Genomic DNA, 23,575 nt, shown 5'->3' on the forward strand with positions numbered 1-23,575 from the left:
AGCTGTTTTCAGTATCTCGATCCGCATCTCAGCTTTCGCAGCCTGCACACCAATTTCAGCATCTTCCCTGGAGAAGAATGACAGAAGAATCTTTACAGAAGTAATATATGAGAAATGTTTGCCCTCTCAAGGCATCTCAGTTTCCAACAACTGAACTGTTTCTCTGTAAGCAACCATTGGTTGTTAGCATGGTCTTTGATATTGTCAGTAGCAGGCAATGTGATACTGTTATCTCCAAAGTACAATGTTAGAACTTTCTTATTCAAGCAGCCTTTGAAAATATATAATAGCCAGCCGTTCCATCCTCTTTGCACATCTTGTGTAAGTACATGACAAAACCCCTCAGATATTATACAGCTTGCCTTTGGCTGAAGAAGATTTTTGTTTTAGGATACATCTGGAATGCATACCAACATTTCAAAATGAATCTTTGGATATTAATGGTAAATATTTGAATAATGTGCTTTGTTGGTATCATTGATGTCATGCTGTTGTCGTGGTAACCTATATGGTGATGCAGTCACCAGTTCAGGGATGCCAGAAACAACATTTGAAGATAGTATTTGTCCTTCCAGATTGAAACCAAAGATTAGGTTTTGGCCAAGTATAGAAACTGAAGACAATTGTGGTAGATCCTTAAATATAGATTGTTGTTAGGTGCCATTGAGTCCAATCATTGTGACTGCATGTTTAACAGGATGGAACACTGCTCGGTCTCATGCTGTCCTCACAGTCATTGCTATGTTTGAGCCTGTCATGCAGCCACTGTGTCAGCCTGTCTTGTTGAGGGTCTTCCTCTCATTCACTGACACTCTACCAAGCATGATGTCCTTCTCCAGGGACTGGTCCCTCCTGATAACATGTCCAAAGTACATCAGATGAAGTCTCGCCATCATCACTTCTAAGGAGCATTCTGGCTGTACTTCTTCCAAGACAGCTTTCATTCTTCTGGCAGTCCGTGGTATATTCAGTATTCTTCGTGAGCACCGTGATTCAAAGGCATCAATTCTTCCGTCTTCCTTATTCATTGTCCAGCTTTTACAAGCGTTATGAAGCAACTGAAAATACCATAGCTTGGGTCAGGCGCACCTTAGTCCTCAAGGTGACATATTTGCCTTTTTTTTTTTTAATTAAATACTTTAAGAGGTCTTTTGCAGCAAAATTGCCCAGTGCAATATGTCATTTGATTTCTTGACTGCTGCTTCCATGGGTGTTGATTGTGAACCCAAGTGAAATGAAACCCTTTACAACTTCAGTATTTTCTCCTTTTATCATGATGTTACTTATTGATACAGTAATGAGAATTTTTGTTTTCTTTATGTTGAGGTGTAATCCATACTGAAGACTGTAGTCTTTTATCTTCATCAGCAAGTGCTTCAAGTCCTCTTCACTTTCAGCAAGGAAGGTTGTGTCATCTGCATATCGCAGGTTATTTATGAGTCTTCCTCCAATCCTGATGCCCAGTTCTTCTTTATATAGCCCAGCTTCTTGGATTATTTGCTCAGCATACAGATTCAATAAGTATGGTGAAATATATGTAGAAACATATTTATTTGCATAGGTTTACAATATAATATTTCTAAAACGTGATTGAGAATATTCCAAATATCTAATCTACTTAAAAAAAAAATAATCTTTTAGTAGGCTTTTTGTTTGTTTTTAATAAGGAAAAATATGTGCCTCCTTGTGATTAGTTTTACTTGAGGGTGCCTTGTCCAAGTTTGGTCAACACCCAAACACTTTCAGCACTGTTCAGGTCAAGGCACTACTAGTATTTGCCTGAGGTCAAGAAAGTGGCTTCACAATTCTTCAGAGCAGTCTCACCAGCGGACTTGGCAGCCACCTTAAGCAAGGCCTGTCGGAGTTCTTGGAAAACAGCCTGATGTTTTCATACCTTTTGCTCTGATTGCTCTTGCCTGTCAGTACCTCAAGAGGAAAAACCTGGCAATAGTGTTTGGTTCCGAAACTCAGACTTAGCTGGTAAGATTCTCGTAAGGACTCTTGCTGGATGTGCAGATAGGATCTAGGTGATTTGCTCGTCTGGAAGCCTGTCTCACTGTTTAGGAATGGCAGTCTGTTTGGGAGGGGCAGCTGCAGTTCTGGGCTGCAAGCTGTGTGTACACAGTGACACCTTGATTTTACCATGTATTTTTTCCCAAGTCTGTGTGGATTAAGGGAGGCCTAATGGAGAATAAACCGCTGCTGTTGAGTCGATTCCGACTCATAAAACCAAAAGGTCAGCAGTTAGAATCTGCCAGGCGCTCCTTGGAAACTGTATGGGTCAGTTCTACTCTGTCCTGTAGGGTCACTAGGAGTCGGATGGAGAATAGAGAACAGCAAAATTTCCCCCCACTCTGTTTGGTGGTCCACTGGCTTTGTGGTGCCTGGTCAGCCTGCAGCAACACATTTTTTGGTACTTTTGTGTGGAGATTAAGGAAATTGAGCTTGGCTTCCTGTTTTGTGGTAACAGAAGTGAAATGTTTTATACTTTTATAGGCTAGATAAAAGTTAAGTATGATTAACCATCGTTTAAACAATGCCAGTGAAATGTTTGTTTATGCTGCCCACGTTTCCTAAAGGCAGATGACATATCTGGTGGAGGGGGCCTTCTGTGAGTTTACTGATGGCATCACAGATTGTATTTTTATATTAAAAGTCTATTTTCTTGCTGTATGATTTTCCTTTTTGTTTAATAATTTTTTTGAGTCTGTCTTGGTCTTTTTTTCTTTTTGCACTGGGCAAATCTGCTGCAAAAGATCTTTTTAAAGTGTTAAAAAGCAAAGGTGTCACTTTGAGGACTAAGGTGTGCCTGACTCAGGCCCCGATATTTTCAGTCACCTCATGGGCACCTGAAAGCTGGACAATGAATAAGACCGAAGAAGAATTGATGCCTTTGAGTTATGGTGTTGGCGAAGAATATTGAACACTCCATGGACTGTTAGAAGAATGGATAAATCTGTCTTAGAAGAAGTACAGTCAGAATGCTCATTAGAAGGAAGGATGGCGAGGCTTTATCTCACGTTCTATGGGACATGTTATTAGTGTAGCCAAGTAACCTGCACTACACCAGATACCTAGGCAAATGGTTGCCAATTGACAGTTGAAGAACGTTTTATGTTATGCGTTTGGTGGCTGACTAAAAATGTGATTTTTGAGCTGTAGAATCTGCTGTATCGGGGGACTCTGATAAGTCACAATTGTGGTTCTGCTTGGGCCCTGGTGGGGTAGTGGTGAGAATGTGGGCAGAGATGCAGGGTCCTGCCTGTGAGCTTTCTGACGTAATATACCAAGGGTCTTTACGGGTACTGGATGCATTAGGCCCCACTCTCGAAGTTACTATCAAAAGAGGACTACTAGCCAACATTTTGAGGGTATTTATTCTCTCTCTACACCTTTCATCCTGTCCCATTTAATTGGAATCTTCCCTGACCACTGTATTGCAAGTGCTATTTTGCATTAGTACTTAATGTTTCTTTGTCATCCTCCTCCTTGACTCTCAAGGGCTGCCTCTTTAATTTTCTTACCCCCTTTGGGTCTTTGAGGCTCCATACACTTCTGGTTGCTTTATCTTCCTAGCAGTTCTTTCTTAGACCCTTCACCATTACCTTTGCCTGATTGGTACATCTAAACATTCCCTGGAGTTTAGCTCTTAGCATTTGTGTTAAGCAGCCTGGTATGTGCAGACTTGCACATGGGGACCTGTCTCCTTTCCTTAAGGTGGTGGTGGGGGTGGTCCAGCTGATCTAAGGCTCTGATTATTTGGTTTTGACCCCAAAAGTTCCTTCTTGTCTGGGAGGTATGGTCAGAGGGGTTTAAGCCCTAACGCTCAGATGTATGGGAGGAAGTGGTAGAGGCAGCACAGAGCCTTTTTTGGACTGTGGTTGCTGTTGTAGGAATAAACTTGAGGGGCCAGAGACATTGATGTATAGGTTAAATCTCATCTTCCCCATTTTTTGGTCTGAATTTTATTTCCCGAATATTTAATGGGGTTCCTACTAGAATAAATGATGGCCTGTACTTCACATTTTATACTATTCCTAATTTTGAAAATTTAGTATATAATAAATTTCAGCCTACCCCTGTAAGCTCTAGTTTGTTGGACCCCTCCGTCTACACGTAGAAGACAAGTTTGGTACAACCTTCACAGTAACAAGCATTTAAAGATAAATTGTACTAGAGATTGTCTTTAAGAATTAGTTTTTTTCTCTCACAGTTTGCTGCTGATTGCAGTTTGAAAGTCCTTTTCAAATATTATGGCTGTCCAGTTGAAAACAATTATGCAAATGTTCTTTTATGACCATAGAGGGTTGTACAGTTTATTTTTCTTTCCACCTCAATTTTCTTTATTGCCTTGAGTTAACATTTGGAAGTACTGTTTCTGTTACTATATATTTCAAGACTGATTTTTTTTTAGTTACTGAGCTGCCTGATAGATATTTCTTTCTTTATGAGATTCATGCATTTGCAGAGTCCAGAAGTTAGGACAGCTGAGAGAGGGAATATCAGATATTGTGAGGCAAACAAAACTAAGGCTTGTGTTATTTTCTGTTGCCATTTACCGTTTCAGAAGATATGAAGGTAGAAATGAGGAAGGACTAGGCGGACTGAGAACCTCATTTTATTTTTCAGTTGAATTCATATTACCTGAACTTGCTTATTTCCATCTTTTTTTCCCTGATCACTTCTTCAGCTTTGGAGCGTGTTAAAAACAAAAGAGATTACAAATAAAACTTTCTGTATCCAGAGCCCTTTGGAAATGAGTCATGCTGACCAGCAGTTCTTTCCCTGGAAAGTAGAGACATTGTGTATATTTTTCTATCTCTCTCTTTTTTTTTTGTATTTTATTATGGAAATATTTTATATGCATAGAAAAACATAGAGAATAATATAATAAATGCATATGTACTGAGCACCCAGTTTTAGAAAATATTAACGTTTTGATGTATGTGTCTCAGATTAAAAAAACAAAACAAAACATGACACCTTTACTGGACTGTAAGTTCCAGGTGCTTGCTGTGGGTTTATAGCTCTGTCATGCGTAGAACAGTGCCTGGTGAGTGGCAGGCTCCATCCAAATAAACACTATATCCTTCCCTAGCAGACTTCTCACCTGCTTCCCATCACACATAGAAAGCTAGTGAGCCGGAAGAGGCATCGTGTTACTTCCAGCCAGTGATAAAAATGTGAGTTTGTACAAGTACCGCCCTCAAGGCTCTTGTAATGTCATAATATAAGGTAGGACACATGAATTTAGAGTCATCTTCCGTAGAACCCAGAACATTTTCCCTATATTTGTAGAGCTACAGAGTGACTGGTTGGAAGCAGCCATTGCAGTGAACTTGGAGAAGCAAAGACAGGGCAGGGCTTTCCCGCCTGAGAGGTCAGTTTAGCCAGAGCTCAGCAGTGGGATCCATGTTTTTAGGGATTGAAAGTTGGTAGCTCAGGGTTGCCTGGATCCTGTTATTGGAGGTAATAACAAGAGAAGAGTAAAGTAGTCAGAGCAAGACTTTGAATGCCAGCCTGTTTAATTTCTTGAGGCTCTACTACATATAATGAATAGTACTACGCCCTTAATGGAACTAGATGAATACTAGATGGCATACTAGATGAAAAGCTGACATGACATTCTGGAAGCAGAACATCTTGGGTTGAAGTTCTGTTCCTGTGTTTTCCGGCTGTGTGCCCTGGGGTAAGCCATCTAACCTCTCTGAGCTTCAGTTCTGATGTGAGGTGCATTCTCACTTTGGCTACTAAGAGGTTAGGAGCATGGAATTCAGTTCTTGCTTAGGGAGTCCACTCCGTTTTAAGAGGTCCTCTTGCCTGTTGAAATTCGAAATAGGCAGCTAAGTGAGAAACTGAAGACTTTGGTCACAAATGCCCTGCTTGTACAAAGTGAACTCACCTTGCCTGCCAAATCTGCTCTTCCGATATTTTGTGAGAAAGACCCTCATCCTCTCAGTCATCATGACAGAACCAGGGAGTCATCCATAGTTCCTTCTCCTTTCCTTTGTACGTGTCCAGTCAGCAAAGCAAGTTCACTTTCCTTCTTTATTATCCCTTGGAGGAGCCCTGGTGGCATAGTGGTTAAAGTGGTTGGCTGCTAACCAAACTGTTGGCACTTCGAACCTACCAGCCGCTCCATGACTCCATGGGAGGAAGACATGGCAGTCTGCTTCTCTAAAGATTTACAGCCTTGTAAACCTTTTGGGGCAGTTCTACTCTGTCCTGTAGGGTCACTATGAGTCGGAATCAGTTCAACGGCGGTGGGTTTGGTTTCTTTGGGTTTATTATCTCTTATACTCATCTCCTTTCCATTTTCTGGTGCCCTCATTGTTTCCTGCCTTGATTTATCTACTTGCTATCCTTTTTTCATTTCATTCTCCCAACTGCTCATCACAGTCTTTTTTCTAAACTGCAAGAGTGATGGTGTTAGGCCTTGTTCAAAATGTGTTCAGAGTTCCCATTGTCCAAAGGAGAAGGCCTGAGCTTCTTGGTTTAACACACGTCTCCAGCGTTTGTCCCTTGTCAAGCCGTCTCATCTACCTTACCCTTCAGCTCCTTGGAACCCCTTGCCTTGTGGTTCCTTACTTCTATGCCTTGTGTCAACTTAGAATGCCTTCCTCCTGCTTCACTCATATTTCTAGACTCGACTCATCCCGTTCTCTGTGAGGGCATCTGTAACCTACATACCACTCAGGTTAGATGTTTCCCCGGTCCTGACTTGATCATTCCACCGATCATTGAATTACGATTGGCTACTTATCTTTTCTTAGAGTGAAAGTGCTTAGGAGCATGGCCTGGTTTGTTTAAAAAAACCTCATTCTTCTTAGTGCCTAGCATGGCGTCTGACACATTGGAAGCTCTCAAAAAAGATAAGTAGAATATAAATGGATAAAAAATTACTTTACCTTGATGTAGCCCTGAGAACTGGAGCTGGGCAGCAGAAGTGTTCTCTCTCACCACCTTTCTGCCTCCATCAGTTCTGGCATCTGCTCAGCAGCCCAGCTGTGATGGAAGAGTAGCATATGGTTGTCTTGAAAGAAGCTGTTGAAATATGATTGTATGGGTTTGAAGTGTATTCACTTTTTCCCCCGTAGAGGGTAATACCTTGTATTTGTCCTTTTATTTGTATTCTTCTTTAAGTGCTATCACAGACATGATCTCCTCTGGCACGCATCACTAGTAGCCTGCATGCTAGGTAGGAAGCACGTGATTATCCCATTGTATAGATGCAGAAAAGGAGATAAGCAGCAGTAAAGAAATTTGCCCAAAGTTAGTGAGTTGTTAGTGGTAGAAAAGACTAGATCAGACTCTTAAGTTGAAATCTCCTGCTGTTCTTCCGCCACCAATTTCTTTTATAACCCATAAAACCAGGTATTATCAAATTGACATTTTCACATTTAATCATCCAAAAGGAAAATGGGTAAAAGTAGTTGTACTGGAAAAGGTTTTCATGTACTAACTTTGCTTGCGGGTGTGCTTTTTAATTGCTGATTTCCCTAATCCTTCTTCAGTTCTGGTTAAGTGCTCAGGGTGGTATGTCTCACTGGGTTCATTTGGCCAGAAGAACCGATGCCCATTAAGTGGTGTTCTGAGGCTCACCCTGGACAGGGATGAAGGATTTGTCACATTTCAGTTGGCCAATTGGGGAATATTATTGACTTCAAGCTGTTTCTTGTTTCAGAAGCTAATAAGGTGAGGATAAAATTTTAGTCTTTCTTAAAATGCATTTTTTCAGGGGTATATAATGAGGTAACCACAAAAAGGCATAACAACTCTATAACTCAAGACAAAAACCAAGAAAAACGTAACGACTCAACTAACATAAAGTCAAACACTATGAAAATGAGGATCTCACAATTTACTAAGAAAAACGCCTCAGCACAAAAAAGTGTGTGGAAAAATGAAATTGTCAACAACACACATAAATCCCTTGAGAACGGGAACCAGACAAGGATGCCCTTTATCACCACTCTTATTCAACATCGTGTTGGAAGTCTTAGCCAGGGCAATCAGGCTAGACAAAGAAATAAAAGGTATCCGGATTGGCAAGGAAGAAGTAAAGTTATCACTATTTGCAGATGACATGATTATATACACAGAAAACCCTAAGGAATCCTCCAGAAAACTACTGAAACTAATAGAAGAGTTTGGCAGAGTCTCAGGTTATAAAATAAACATACAAAAATCACTTGGATTCCTCTACATCAACAAAAAGAACACCGAAGAGGAAATAACCAAATCAATACCATTCACAGTAGCCCCCAAGAAGATAAGATACTTAGGAATAAATCTTACCAAGGATGTAAAAGACCTATACAAAGAAAACTACAAAGCTCTACTACAAGAAATTCAAAAGGACATACTTAAGTGGAAAAACATACCTTGCTCATGGATAGGAAGACTTAACATAGTAAAAATGTCTATTCTACCAAAAGCCATCTATACATTTAACGCACTTCCGATCCAAATTCCAATGTCATATTTTAATGGGATAGAGAAACAAATCACCAATTTCATATGGAAGGGAAAGAAGCCCCGGATAAGCAAAGCACTACTGAAAAAGAAGAAGAAAGTGGGAGGCCTCACCCTACCTGACTTCAGAACCTATTATACAGCCACAGTAGTCAAAACAGCCTGGTATTGGTACAACAACAGACACATAGACCAATGGAACAGAATTGAGAACCCAGACATAGATCCATCCACGTATGAGCAGCTGATATTTGACAAAGGACCAGTGTCAATTAACTGGGGAAAAGACAGCCTTTTTAACAAATGGTGCTGGCATAACTGGATATCCATTTGCAAAAAAATGAAACAGGACCCATACCTCACACCATGCACAAAAACTAACTCCAAGTGGATCAAAGACCTAAACATAAAGACTAAAACGATAAAGATCATGGAAGAAAAAATTGGGACAACCCTAGGAGCCCTAATACAAGGTATAAACAGAATACAAAACATTACCAAAAATGATGAAGAGAAACCCGATAACTGGGAGCTCCTAAAAATCAAACACCTATGCTCATCTAAAGACTTCACCAAAAGAGTAAAAAGACCACCTACAGATTGGGAAAGAATTTTCAGCTATGACATCTCCGACCAGCGCCTGATCTCTAAAATCTACATGATTCTGTCAAAACTCAACCACAAAAAGACACACAACCCAATCAAGAAGTGGGCAAAGGATATGAACACACATTTCTCTAAAGAAGATATTCAGGCAGCCAACAGATACATGAGAAAATGCTCTCGATCATTAGCCATTAGAGAAATGCAAATTAAAACTACCATGAGATTCCATCTCACACCAGCAAGGCTGGCATTAATCCAAAAAACACAAAATAATAAATGTTGGAGAGGCTGCGGAGAGATTGGAACTCTCATACACTGCTGGTGGGAATGTAAAATGGTACAACCACTTTGGAAATCTATCTGGCGTTATCTTAAACAGTTAGAAATAGAACTACCATACAACCCAGAAATCCCACTCCTAGGAATATACCCTAGAGATACAAGAGCCTTCATACAAACAGATATATGAACACCCATGTTTATTGCAGCTCTGTTTACAATAGCAAAAAGTTGGAAGCAACCAAGGTGTCCATCAACGGATGAATGGTTAAATAAATTGTGGTATATTCACACAATGGAATACTACGCATCGATAAAGAACAGTGACGAATCTCTGAAACATTTCATAACATGGAGGAACCTGGAAGGCATTATGCTGAGCGAAATTAGTCAGAGGCAAAAGGACAAATATTGTATAAGACCACTATTATAAGATCTTGAGAAACAGTAAACCTGAGAAGAACACATACTTTTGTGGTTACGAGGGGGGGAGGGAGGGAGGGTGGGAGAGGTTTTTTTTATTGATTAATCAGTAGATAAGAACTGCTTTAGGTGAAGGGAAAGACAACACTCAATACATGGAAGGTCAGCTCAATTGGACTGGACCAAAAGCAAAGAAGTTTCCGGGATAAAATGAATGCTTCAAAGGTCAGCGGAGCAAGCGCGGGGGTCTGGGGAGCATGGTTTTAGGGGACTTCTAAGTCAATTGGCAAAATAATTCTATTATGAAATCATTCTGCATCCCACTTTGAAATGTGGCGTCTGGGGTCTTAAATGCTAACAAGCAGCCATCTAAGATGCAGCAATTGGTCTCAACCCACCTGGAGCAAAGAAAAATGAAGAACACCAAGCCCACATGACAACTAAGAGCCCAAGAGACAGAAAGGGCCGCATGAACCAGAGACCTACATCATCCTGAGACCAGAAGAACTAGTTGGTGCCCGGCCACAATTGATGATTGCCCTGACAGGGAGCTCAGCAGAGGACCCCTGAGGGAGCAGGAGATCAGTGGGATGCAGACCCCAAATTCTCATAAGAAGACCAAACTTAATGGTCTGACTGAGACTGGAGGAATCCCGGCGGCCATGCTCCCCAGACCTTCAGTTGACACAGGACAGGAACCATCCCCGAAGACAACTCATCAGAAATGAAAGGGACTGGTCAGCGGGTGGGAGAGAGATGCTGATGAAGAGTGAGCTAATTATATCAGGTGGACACTTGAGATTGTGTTGGCAACTCTTGTCTGGAGGGGGGATGGGAGGATAGAGAGAGAGGGAACCCGGCAAAATTGTCAAGAAAGGAGAGACTGAAAGGGCTGACTCAAGACGGGGAGAGTAAGTGGGAGTAGGGAGTGTGATGTATGTAAACTTATATGTGACAGACTGATTGGATTTGTAAACGTTCACTTGAAGCTTAATAAAAGTTATTATAAAAAAAAAAAAAAAATGCATTTTTTCCGTTCTGTGATCCTTTAAAAATGAAGTCATTTTTCCTTTCTAGAATTCTGGAGTCTTATGTAGGACAAGAAAATGGCTCACCAGCACTTAACTATCATAATCTTCATTTTCAGGAATTTCTAAATTCTGAAAATCACAGCCTCTGAAGTGAAGTGTTGCAGGAATACTGTGCCTACATGTTTTATTAAATTCTGTAACCGTAACAACAAAGGTGAAGGCAGAATGAGATAGCAGATGAAAGGGCAAAGTCAATTAGGAAACACCCAAGATATTCAGATAGCATAGAAGTTTTGGATGGCAGCCTTTGTTACTTTTTTTTTGGCAATTGCTTACTTTGTTGATCTTGGAAATCTATATAGTTTTTGTTGTTCTATCAGTACTCATTCTTGAATTGTACTCACTCCTTCCATCCCCATGACACCTCTCTTTTCTTGGCTTCCATTACACGATATGGTGGTATTCTAGGTCTCCTCCTATCTTTTCTTTGCTATTAACTACTTCCATCACTATTTACTCTACCACCCACACACATAAGTGGTTTTTACTTTGTTCCCTGATGGCATTTGTGTGGATGTGTACTGTTTTTCCACATGGACATTTCTACTTAGTTGTCCTGCTATCCTCCCCGACTCAATATTTTAAAAACAAATTGACCTTAGAATGTTTTTAGCAGGAAAATATCTTCAATATCATTTGCTTTTTTGCCCTCATTTTAGTGTTAGGTAAATGACAGTTCTTGGACACCTTGTGGCTTGCCTAATTTCACACAGTCACTAGTTGGTGAAATCAAGCTAGAAACCGAGGTTTTTGGCCCCAATACCAACCACCTCTCAGTGTCTCTTTGTGGACTTCTGCTCACGTACCAACTCCTGATGGTCTCCTGTATCATTATTGTTCCCTTGGCAAGGAACTTTGGAGCTATTTGATCTTCACCTGTCATCCCTTTCGCCATAAACCAAATGTCAAATATTCAGTCATTCACTAAAACCTACCAATTCTTCTGATTTTTAAATTTTAATAATCTTTTCAATTTACATGAGTATAATTCACTTTTTTTGGGTATATAGTTCTATGACTGTTAACACATGTATTGATTTGTGTAACGACCACTATAAACAAGATACCAAACAATTCATCTCCCTTCAAAATTTCCTGATGCTTACTTTTTATAGTCAAACTCTCCCCCTGCCCCTAACTCCTGGCAACAATGATCCGGTTTCTGTTTTTATAGTTTTGCCTTTTCCAGAATGTCATAAATGGAATTATACAGATTGTTACCTTGGTAGACTAGCCTCTTTAATTTAACACAGTGCATCTAAGATTCATCTATGTTCTTGCATGTATCAATAATTTATTCCTTTTAATACTAAATCATATTCTGTTGTACGGATGTACCACAGTTTGTTTACCCATTTACCCATTGAATTCTTACCAGCAAAGCATGAGAGTACTCTCGTTGCTCTGTACGTATCCTTGTCAACATTTGGTGTTGTCAGTTTTTTAAATTTAGCCATGTAGTAATATCTCATTGTTGTTTTATTTTGCATTTCCCTAATGACTAATGACTTTTTTTATGTGCTTATTTGCCATTCATATAACATCTGTCCACTATGATTTTTTTATATCATAACCCTATTCTAGTTGGTTATGCCTAGCTTTTTATATCAACATTGTTGACTATCTGCTATAACATTTGCTTATTCCAAAGGTCAGGACACTGAGCTAGGCAGTTTTTACATAATCTTGATTTTATTGCCATAAAATCCTTGTGAGATAAGTAACGTTTTCCAGTTTTATGGTGGATGAATAAACTCTTCATATGCAAAAATATTTATTGAGTTCCTACCATATGCTATAACCCAGTTATAATACCCATTTACTAGTGTTCTGACTTTGAGCAAGTAGTTTAGCCTCTTATGAGTTAATTTCCTTATCCGTTAACTAGGAATCTATATTACAGTATTTCCTACCTTGTAGCGACCCCTTGTTGTTGAGTGAAGGATTTTAAGAAAGAATAAGGGCAATATGACCACAGAATGTCTGGCCCAAGGTATATACTGAGAAAACTATAGCAGTGACTGCTTCTGTTCTCTTTAAACACCTCATACCATGTTGAGGTGATTTCTGCCCCTAACGGCTTCATCCTTCTGGGAAATTGTCCCGTTTGGGGCTGCCTGCTCCACTGAATCAAATGTCAGAATAGATACAAGATTCAGCCTTTCTCTTTGAAGAAACAAGGTCTTTGCCTCACCTGTGTAGCTTGCTAATAGATTGCATCAGTTGGTTGAGAAAGACAGGATTGGACCACTTTTGCAAAACAGACTGCTGGGGTTCCTACCGCTCCTTCATCCCTCCCCTAAATGCAAAAAGTACTAGTTACTGTGGAGATTTCTGGTAGCTAACTGGGTGCTCTGTTCCCAAATTCACATTTCATAATTTAAATATCTAATCTTAGATATGGTCAAAGAGATGCTAATGAGGAACCTTATTTCTCATAGCAATGGCGTTTATAGTGTTGCTGTTTTTTTTTTTTTTTTTTTTGGTCCTTTATTATTTAATCAAATTGCTTTCTTTCTTGACCAGATAATTTAGGATGATTTCCAGGAAGCTTGAAATACTTTGAAGAGATGTTGCTATTTGAAATGAGTGCTTAAGATTTTCTAAAGTCAGTAACATAAAGTCAAATGAGCCAACTGTTTTGAGTCCATTCCAACTCCCGTGTTTATGTAAATGAATGCCTAATTTTTATTAATGTCACAAAGGGTTGATCTAGTTGTAAGATTATTCTGTTTAGGGTAGGACAAAATGAGGAAGTCAGTCATAATATTAGAAAATCAAGCTGCAAAGATGACCTACTTGAAATTTTCAAGCCATCTATTATGGAGTATGTGAGGCTTTGTGTATGGAAATAAGAGTATGACCCCTTACTTTTTCCTGTCAGATACCTACATCATGTTTTCACTTAACCCTCTAATTAAGCATTTTTCTGGTGCCTACTGTGTGTCAGGTGATTTTACATGCTGGGCTCTTTAATCCTTACAGCAACCTTCCTTACAGCAACTCTTTGAAATAAAAAATATCCCCATTTTTTTTGTGGCTGGAGAGGCCATTTGAATAGGCAGCTAGTGTTGAGCCCTGGTCTCCTGGCCGTGTTTTGTGCTCTTAACCAGCACCCACTCTGCTGCAGTTTGCTTGTGACAGAGGCAGACATGGCAGCCTCTGGCAGCTCCTCACCAGGAAGAATGACACTCCTTCCCCCACTGTGGCATTTGCCTTTTTATGGAGATTATTTCCAGGACCTAAGGTCAACGCTTGTCTACCACAAACCCTGGAATAGGTAGTTTTGTTTTGTCTTGAATCCTCTTTGTGGAAAGAGCATAAACTTTGAAGTCAGAGATGAGGGTTCAAGTGGTGTCTCCACCATTTTTTTTTACTGCCTGTAAATAGTTACTTAACTCTCATGACCTCAGTTTTTTCAACTATAAAATGGGAAATACTGCATGCCTGGTAGGGGTATGGGGAGGATAAGAAGTAGTGTAGTAGAGCACTTACCAAGTGCATGGCATAGTAACTGGTAACAGCTATTATCATCACCATTGCAGGCCTTTCTGACAGGTCTTGGGGAACTGAAGAAGCTGCCTAGATACTATAGTAAACTGCATGGGTTCAAATCCTTGTGCTGCCACTTACCAGCTGTGTGACTGTATACACTATAATCACTTTCTGTGTCAGTTTCTGTAAAATGGCTATAATAATGTTTCCTAACTCATAGGAATAAATGATTGTTAACAGTCAAATAACTGGGAAGAGGTTGAGTTGAAATGACCTCATCTTGGTCATATAAACCAAAAACCAAACCTGTTGCCATCAAGTTGATTCCGATTACTAGTGACTCCGTAGGACCAAGTAGAACTGCCCCATAGGGTTTCCAAGGAGCTGCTGGTGGGTTTGAACTGCTGACCTTTTGGTTAGCAGTTGAGCTCTTAACCACTGCGCCACCAGGGCTCCTTTGGTCATATAATGCCATTGTTAATTTCAGTGACATGACATGAACCTCCTTGAAATTTATAGCAATATTGCTTCTTTCCTTTTGCTAAAATTGAGAGTTTTTTTTTGTATTTAATACAAACATTTTGATACTTTTATTTTTGCTGGAAATACAAATTAACAAAATTACTATTGCCACCTAAGAAACTGAATTTGCCAAATCTATGAAGAAAATCTTTGTGTATAGAGAATACCTAAATATTTTTTTTTCTTTCACTTGTCTGTTAGTTTGTCATACTGTGGTGGCTTGTGTGTTGCTGCGATGCTGGAGGCTATGCCACTGGTATTTCAAATACCAGCAGGGTCACCCATTGTGGACAGGGTTCCGCAGAGCTTCCAGACTAAGACAGACTAGGAAGAAAGACCTGATGATCTGCTTCTAAAAATATTGGCCAGTGAAAACCTTATGAATAAGCAGCAGAAAATTGTCTGATACAGTGGGGGAAGATGAGCCCCTTAGGTTGGAAGTTTTGTTGACTATGCAAAGGCATTTGACTGTGTGGATCATAAATTATGGGTAGCATTGTGAAGAATGGGAATTCCAGAATACTTCATTGTACTTGAATTGAACCTGTGCATAGACCAAGAGGCAGTCATTCGAACAGAACAAGTGGATACTGTATGGTTTAAAATCAGAAAAGGTGTGCGTCAGGGTTGTATTCTTTCATCATACTTAATCTGTATGCTGAGCCAATAATCCAAGAAGCTGGACTGTATGAAGAAGAATACGACATGAGAATTGGAGGAAGACTCATTAACAATCTGTGATACTCAGATTATACAACCTTGGTTGTGGAAAGTGTTGAGAACTTGAAGCACTTACTGATGAAGATCAAAGCCTATAGCCTTCAATATGGATTATGCCTCAAAATAAATAAAACAGAAATTCTCACAACTGGACCAATAAGCAACACCATGATAAATGGAGAAAAGATTGTTGTCAAGGATTTCATTTTACTTGGATCCACAATCAATGCCCATGAAAGCAGTAGTTAGGAGATCAAACAATATATCGTATTGGGCAAATCTGCTGCAAAAGATCTCCTTAAAGTGTTAAACAGCGAAGATACCACCTTGAGGATTCAGGTGCGCCTGACCCAAGCCATGGTATTTTCAATCATCTCATATGCATGGGCAAGCTGGACAATGAATAAGAAAGAACAGAGAATTGATGCCTTTGAATTATGGTGTTGGAGAAGAATATTAAATATACCATGGACTGCCAGAAGAATGAACAAAAAATCTGTCTTGATAAAGTACAGCTGGAATGCTCCTTAGAACCAAGATGCAAGACTTCGTCTTCTTACTTTGAACATGTTATCAGGAGGGACTGGTCCCGGGAGAAGGATACCATGCTTGGTAAAGTAGAAGGTCAGCAAAAAAGAGAAAGACCTTCAACAAGATGAATTGACACAGTGGCTGCAACAAAGGGCTCAAATATAGCAATGATTGTGAAGATGGCATGCGACCGGGCAGTGTTTTGTTCTGTTGTATGTGGTGTTGGTGTCTTAGTTATTTAGTGCTGCTGTAATAGAAATACCACAAGTGGTTGGCTTTAACAAGAAGAATTTACTCTCTCACAGTATAGTAGGCTACAAGTCCAAATCCTGGGCACCAGCTCTAGGGAAAGGCTTTCTCTGTCAACTCTGGAGGAAAGTCCATGTCGTCAGTCTTCGCCAGGCCTAGGAACTTCTCTGTGCAGGAACCTCGGGTCCAAGAGATGCTCTGTGCTCCTGGCGCTCCTTTCTTGGTGATATGAGGTCCCCCTGTCTCTCCTGGCTTCTCTCTTTTATATCTCAAAAGAGATTGATTTAAGACAGAATCTAATGTTGTAAATTGAGCCGTGCCTCATTAACATAACTTCTGCTGATCTCATCAGCATCATACAGTTAGGATTTACAACCCAAAGGAGAATCACATCAGATGACAAAATGGTGGACAGTCACATAATTCTGGAATCATGACCTAGTCAAGTTGGTATACATTTTTGGGGGACACAGTTCAATTTATAAAGCAGTATGAGTCAGAACTGACTCAATGGCACCCAACAACAACAACAAATACTTTTGTGTAGAATTACTGGAAATAAAATCAGCTATAGAAAATAATGGTATTATCTTAGGTGAAAATATGAAAAACGTAACTAGCTCTGTTAAAAAAAACCGATACGAAACAAAAAGACCCCACTGTTTCATGGAAATGATTTGACTCCTGCTTTTAGCTTGAATTTGGCCGGGTTGCATGTAAGTTTTTTTTTTAATTTTTTTCTCTCAAGATGACAGCAATAAGCTGGGACCATAGTATATGAGTCTACCAGGAATAAAACAGTCTCTTCTGAACTTAATGTAGGTCAAGAAATCAAATTTGACTTATTATGCATGGGCAGTGTCTGGTGCAGGCTGGGTCTGTATCATCATTCCGAAGTTTGTACTAATGTCCTGTGACTAATACGTTCCAGCTGTCCGGGTCACTACTTTGGAGTACTATTTATTTGCAGTAGTGATGCTACAAATAGTAAAAGCCTTCCCTTTTGTTGGTTGAAGGCTATCCTGGCAATTAGCAAAACAAGCATGCTTCTTACATGGAGAAAAACTAGAAAGGCTGCTAAAGAGTCAATTGTACACAGCCACTTTGGAAAACAATTTGGCATTACTTAGAGGAGTTGAACATGTGCAATCCCAAACCCCAGCTCCCCTCTCCTAGGCATAGGCCCTGGAGAAACTCTTGCATATGTGCACTCAGGGACAAGCACTAGAATGTAAATGACAGCATTATTCATAATAGCAAAAAGCTAAAAGTTCCCAGATGATCCTCAGTAGTAGAATAGAGCAATAAATTCTGGGTGTGTTCACACAATGAGAAATATATAGTGATTGAAAATGAACTATGGCCATATGAATCAACTGGGATGAATCTCAAAATGAAAATCTTGAGAGAATAGTCGAGTTTCAGAAGACTACATATTGTTGATTTCATTTACATTAGGTTTAAAGTCATGCCAAATGAAGCAACATATTCTTTGAGGGTACATATGTAGTCAAACTGTAAAGAGGTGCAAAGGAATGATGAGCTCAAAATTCAGGTTAACGGTGATTTTGGTGAGGGAAGGTGATGGGTAGGAAGGGGCATGCAGGACTTCAAAAAAAATACCAACCAACCCACCAACTTGGTATTAGATATATGGAATTTATTTTATTATTCCTTAAGCTGGCACATGTTATCATATAGGCAGTCCCTGGATTGCAGATGAGTTCCATTCCCAGGTCTATCTTTAAGTTGAATTTGTTCGTATGTTGGAACAGTTAGGTATGGTTCATATCTAATGTCAGTTAGTCAAATGTTTGTCTTAGTATATAGTGTATAGTGTACCTTTCTAAGCGGAAAAAACATTAAACAGTTCCAGATACACTAAAACTTCTTTAACATAATAATACAGTAATAGTAATGTTTTGATGTGCATCACAAATAACGCCCATCATTGTGAACCACTGTGTATACCTCAGGTTTTTAATAATAATAGATTTTATAGGAGTTGGTTCATAACTATGGGTTGTACATAAGTGGGACATTCGTAACCTGGAGACTGCCTGTATTAGTTATTGCTGCATAACAAATTACCTCAAAACTTCGTGGTTTAAAACAGTAGTAAACATTTATTATCTTACACAGTTTCAGGTGTTCTGAGAGCAGCTTGACTGGGTGTCTCTGGCTTGGGGGTCTCTCCTGAGGTGGTAGTCAAGATGTCAGCTGAGGCAGCAGTCATCTGAAGGCTTGACTAAGGTGGAGAACCTGCTTCCAAGATGACTCACTCACGTGACTGTTGCCAGGAGGCCTTAGTTTCTTGCTGGCTGTTGGCAAGAGGCCTCAGTTCCTCACCACATGGACCTCTGTATGACTTCACGACATGGCAGCCAGCTTCCCTCAGAATGAGTGAGCCAAAAGAGAGCAACGTAGAAGCTGCGAAGTCCTTTGTGACCTAGCCTTGGAAGTCGCACACCCTCATTTTTACAATTTACATATGTGTTATTGAGTGTGGGAGAAGATTACACAAGAGCATGTGTACTGGGAGGTGGGAATCATTGGAGGAGGGAGGCATTTTAGAGGTTGGCTGTTACAGTTATATACTTTTTAATATATTTTACAGTAAAAAATTTTCAAAGACAAAAATAGTAAATCGATAAGTTAATTTTTCCTAAAAAAAAAAAAAAAATTTTTTTTTTTTTTTTTTTAGGAAAAATGCAGATTGATCTTGGGTGAAAGCAGAGAATACCAGAAAGTTGTTTACCTGTGTTTTATTGACTATGTAAAGGCATTTGGCTGTGAGGATCATAACAAATTATGGATAACATTGCAAAGAATGAGAATTCCAGAACACTTAGTTGTGCTTATGCTGAATCTGTACATAGACCAAGAGGCAGCCTTTCCAGCAAAACAAGGGAATACTCCATGGTTTAAAATTAGGAAAGGTGTGCAGCAGGGTTGTTTCCTTTTACCATACTTATTCAATCTGTATGCTGAGTGGGTAATCCGAGAAGCAAGACTATATGAAGAACGCAGCATCAGGATTGGTGGAAGACTGATTAACAAGCTGCAATATAAAGATGACACATCTTGCCTGGCAGAAGTGTACACCAGGGAAGGGCAGGAGGGGCCGTAAGGGAGCGGATTTCAGTAATGCTTGTACAGAATTTGGTATAGGGATGGGGTTATGTGTGCCTGCCTAGACTTTGTTCTACCTATACCTAGATCTAGCAAAAATCTAGAACTCCTGATTTTGAAGAGGATTCTCTGGAACAAGGGCCATTGGTAGGTAGCCTCCTGGACTCAGTATGATATTAAAATCCCTGCCAGCCTTGCACTTTCTCCCAAGACCATCTTTAATGAAAAAAGGAGAGTCCACCCATCATGCTCCACATGTCTAAAGGTACAGCTGGAAATGATTCAGGACAAGAGTTTTAGGTTAAAAATTCATGCAAGCATTGTATTCTAATCCATGATGTATATTTGTTTTAATGTTAACTTTTAAGTTACTGATTCATTTGATTAGCCTTCCCTCATCAAAATCTTCAAGTAAACTTGATGTTTCTGGAAGATACTTCATGTTCTCTTCCTGTGGTTTTGTGTGTCTCTTGTAGGGTCACTATGAGTCGGAATCGACTCGACGGCAGTGGGTTTGGTTTTTTGGTTTTGGCATAACTTCTTGGTGAATATTCCTGGGGGTCCAAGTACTCCAGTTTGTGAGGCATTGAGTCACATCTTATCTTCTTTGTGGATCACAACATCCTTGTGAACAGGTGTTCCAGCCCCTAGGTGAGGAGGCAGCCAGGAAAGACTCTCGCTTTTTACTCAGGCTATAAGTGGAGGAGATAGGAATAAAAGCCAGGTCGGTAAGTCCCTGACTGGGTTTCGTCAGACTTTGTACACCAGCACTTTCACACCTTACATATCGATACCTCTGTGCATGCAGAAATTTGTTCATTAGTTGATGGATGGCCATCCTAGGCCGTCATTTTCCCAGCTGTGGTTTTGACTGTTCTTCTGTGCCATTATATCCTATTGTATTTTGCATTTAATAAAAAATAATGGAAAATCTTCAACAGCAAGTGGGAACTGCTTTTAGTTGAGGCAGAGATCAAAGTCACCAGCAGTGCCATATGGTGCTTGTTTTACTTCAGTTGACCAACTTTCTCTTTTGAGAAAGAAGAGAAAGAAATAAGTACGTATATAAAATGCCAAAAATACAATGAATTATTATGTCTAAAAGAGAAATATAATTACTGATAGTAATTAGTAATTGATAGTAATTATACTATTAATGGTGCTATAAATATTTTCCAACTCTAAGGGAACAAACTGCATCCCTGTCTTCATACCATGGCATGTGGATGTATTGTTTGATTTTTGCACGCGGGGCCGTTTGGCTTTGGGGTCTGTTTTTTGGAGAGTATCATGTGTTGGATGCCCTGGATAGTGAGACATACCCTAAGTGGGTGTGGCGGGGGGGGCAGGGTCAGAAGACCTAGACAGGAGTTTCATCTCTGGTGCTTTCTAGTTGAATGGCCATGTCATACTTCTCTGACATTCAGCTGCCTCCTCTGAAAAATGGGATCAGTGAACTCTGCTTGACTCTTAGAGCTGTGGGGAGGGTCAGAGGAAATAGGTAGTGTGCCAAAATGCAAGGTGGAGGTGCTGGCAGTAGGGTACAACTTTCAGACCATGATGCCACTTTGCCCCAGAGCGTGTATTGTAGTTGTGGGTGCGGTAGAAAGGATCTGAACGCCTTTGCTTGAAAGGACCCCGGGAGTATCAGCAATTCTGGCGTGGTCCTAAGAGTATACGTGGATGCTTTTTAAATGTTGTCTCAGAAATCCAGAGTCAAAGTGGAGCTCCAGTTTTTGTCTGAGTGGAAGTTTGGGCCGTGACACCGCCTGGAATTGCTGTAAATGGAGAGAAACTCACTGAGGCGTTCCTTTGTTCTAGAAGTTCCTGAGTGGATGGGGCTGATGGTTGTTCCCAAAGTCAATCTGTAATGGGATCATTTTTTTCTCTTCACTTTTCTCCTTGCTGAAAGAAAAAAAAAGTTACAGCAGTGTTTCAATCAAGAGCCTTGTCATAGATTAAGAACATTTTCCCAGCTGAAATAGCATTAACTTAAAAAAAAAAAATCCTTGATGATAACATGTTGTTTTGTTTATTCTTGCAGGGTGAGGCCAGCATGAATGGTCCCTGCTGTGCCTTTGGGCATATTTAGCCCTTCGTTTTTGATTAGGAGGAAGACGGCCATCTACTTGAAAGGTGAGTAAAGATGTCTATGAGGCTTTTTATTAGAAAAACTTTAAAACATACTGAAGAGTTAAAAGAATATACAACAAGTTCCTGTTTACTCACTACCTAGATTTAACTGTTGTCAGCATTTTGTCATATTTTCTGTGTGTGTGTGTATAGGTATGTGTATATTTTTCAGCTGAAACATGTAGGTTGTAGACATCATGACATCTTACCCTAAACACTTGGGGATGCAGCTTCAAAATAAGGACATTCTTCACTGTGAGGCGTTAGAACATTCATAAACTGTGCGACACAGAATCATTTAATTAAACACAGTTATAACTTCCTATTAAAGGATTTAACTTTGAGTTTATGCTCCATTCAGAGCTGATGTGAAGTTAGATTAAAAAAAAAATTTAAGCAGTGATTTTATTTAATGGACAGATAGGAAATAAGAGTTTGTTAGGAGAAACATCTGAATATAGCAGAGTGGAAGTTGCAGTATACCTTTGGGTCTGTATAAGAGAGTAGTTATTGTGTTTCCTTCATTTCTTGTTAAATCTGCCCCGTTATGGCTGCTGATGTTTTATGGTTAGGTTAGTGGATTTGATTATCATTCTTGCCTTCTCCCTGATGAGTATTCACATGTAGACCAGCCTCTGTGATCGAATGCGATCTAAAGGACTTAACTGATTTTTTTTTTTTTTTGACCTGCACTTATAGGAGAGCGTGAAAAGAATGTGGAGGTTAATATATTACAGTCAACATTAGAGAGATTCAAGATGATTACCAGCCCTATAACTTGACTACCTGAATCGAAACTTTACATAAAATAAAAAAGATGTGTTTAGTTATGATTACAGTTGTAAATTATTACACATTATAGCCAATTACAGAAGCGGTTACTACAACTCTGCCATTCTTGCAGGGTGGCTGTCCACCGTTCTGCATTCTGATTGCAGTTATGTTTTATTTTCGGTGTCTTCCTCAAGTGGTCCCTCTGTAACTAAGCATTTTTTTACAGATGTTTATGAACTATAGTTGTACATTTAGGGCATACTTTAAAAGAATTGTATTTAAATGAGCCATTCGAGGCAGCGATGTCTTCTTATACTCTCATTTTTATATAAACCAAAAGATTAGTGATGGCAGTAAAGTTTCATGGAAGGACACTGACCTTCAGAAGGAGCTGTGACTGGAATCATCGGTAGCTCATTAGAATGATATAGTTAGCTGTTTCACTCTTTGGCTTCTGTTTGGCTATGCTTTGTTTGACAGAATGAGAAGGAGTGAGTAGGGCTCCACTTGAAGCAAAAGGGGCTTTGATAGATGAGAGGAAAGACTTCACAGAGAGGGTGTGTAGGGCCCTGCATGGGGACTTCAGTTGGCTCTCTGGACCTGAACCACTTAGATATGAGTGATGTTTATTTAACTTTCTATTGAAGTGGAACATACATACAGAAAATACACATATTGTAGGTGTATACCAAACCAACCAAACCCACTGTCGTTGAGTTGATTTTGACTCATGGCAACCCTATAGGACAGAGTAGAACTGCTCCATAGGGCTTCCCAGGAGTGACTGGTGGATTTGAGCTGCTGACCTTTTGTTTGCAGCCTATAAAACCGGCACCCAGATCGAGAAACAGAATATTATCAACACACCCTATATTTCCTTCTAGATACTACTCTACTCTGTGGGTGACTACTCTCTTGACTTCTAGCAGCATAAATTAGTTTTGCCTGTTTTTTTGTTATAAATACACACACACACACATATGTATACATATGTACATGTTTATTTATGTACATATGTATTTATATACGTGTTTATATACATAAATACAATATATAAATAATTAGAGATTGTATTCTTTTGTGTCTAGTTTTTGTTATTCAACAGGCTATTAAGTGAGAAGCCTACATATTGTTAGGTATAGTTG

At 39.6% G+C, this 23,575-nt stretch overlaps 1 protein-coding gene across 5 annotated transcripts in view; it reads left to right on the forward strand.

Annotated features, from left to right (window-relative positions):
- SGMS1 (sphingomyelin synthase 1) overlaps positions 1-23,575 on the forward strand; it is a 346,369-nt gene that overhangs the window by 24,454 nt on the left and 298,340 nt on the right. For all 5 annotated transcript variants that reach the window (XM_064269610.1, XM_064269611.1, XM_023546954.2 and 2 more), the window contains exon 2: positions 21,568-21,659. The gene's annotated coding sequence lies outside the window, so the exon portion shown is untranslated. The remainder of the gene's footprint in view (positions 1-21,567; positions 21,660-23,575) is intronic.

Source organism: Loxodonta africana, chromosome 16 (assembly GCF_030014295.1).
Source record: "Loxodonta africana isolate mLoxAfr1 chromosome 16, mLoxAfr1.hap2, whole genome shotgun sequence".
Classification (NCBI taxonomy): domain Eukaryota; kingdom Metazoa; phylum Chordata; class Mammalia; order Proboscidea; family Elephantidae; genus Loxodonta; species Loxodonta africana.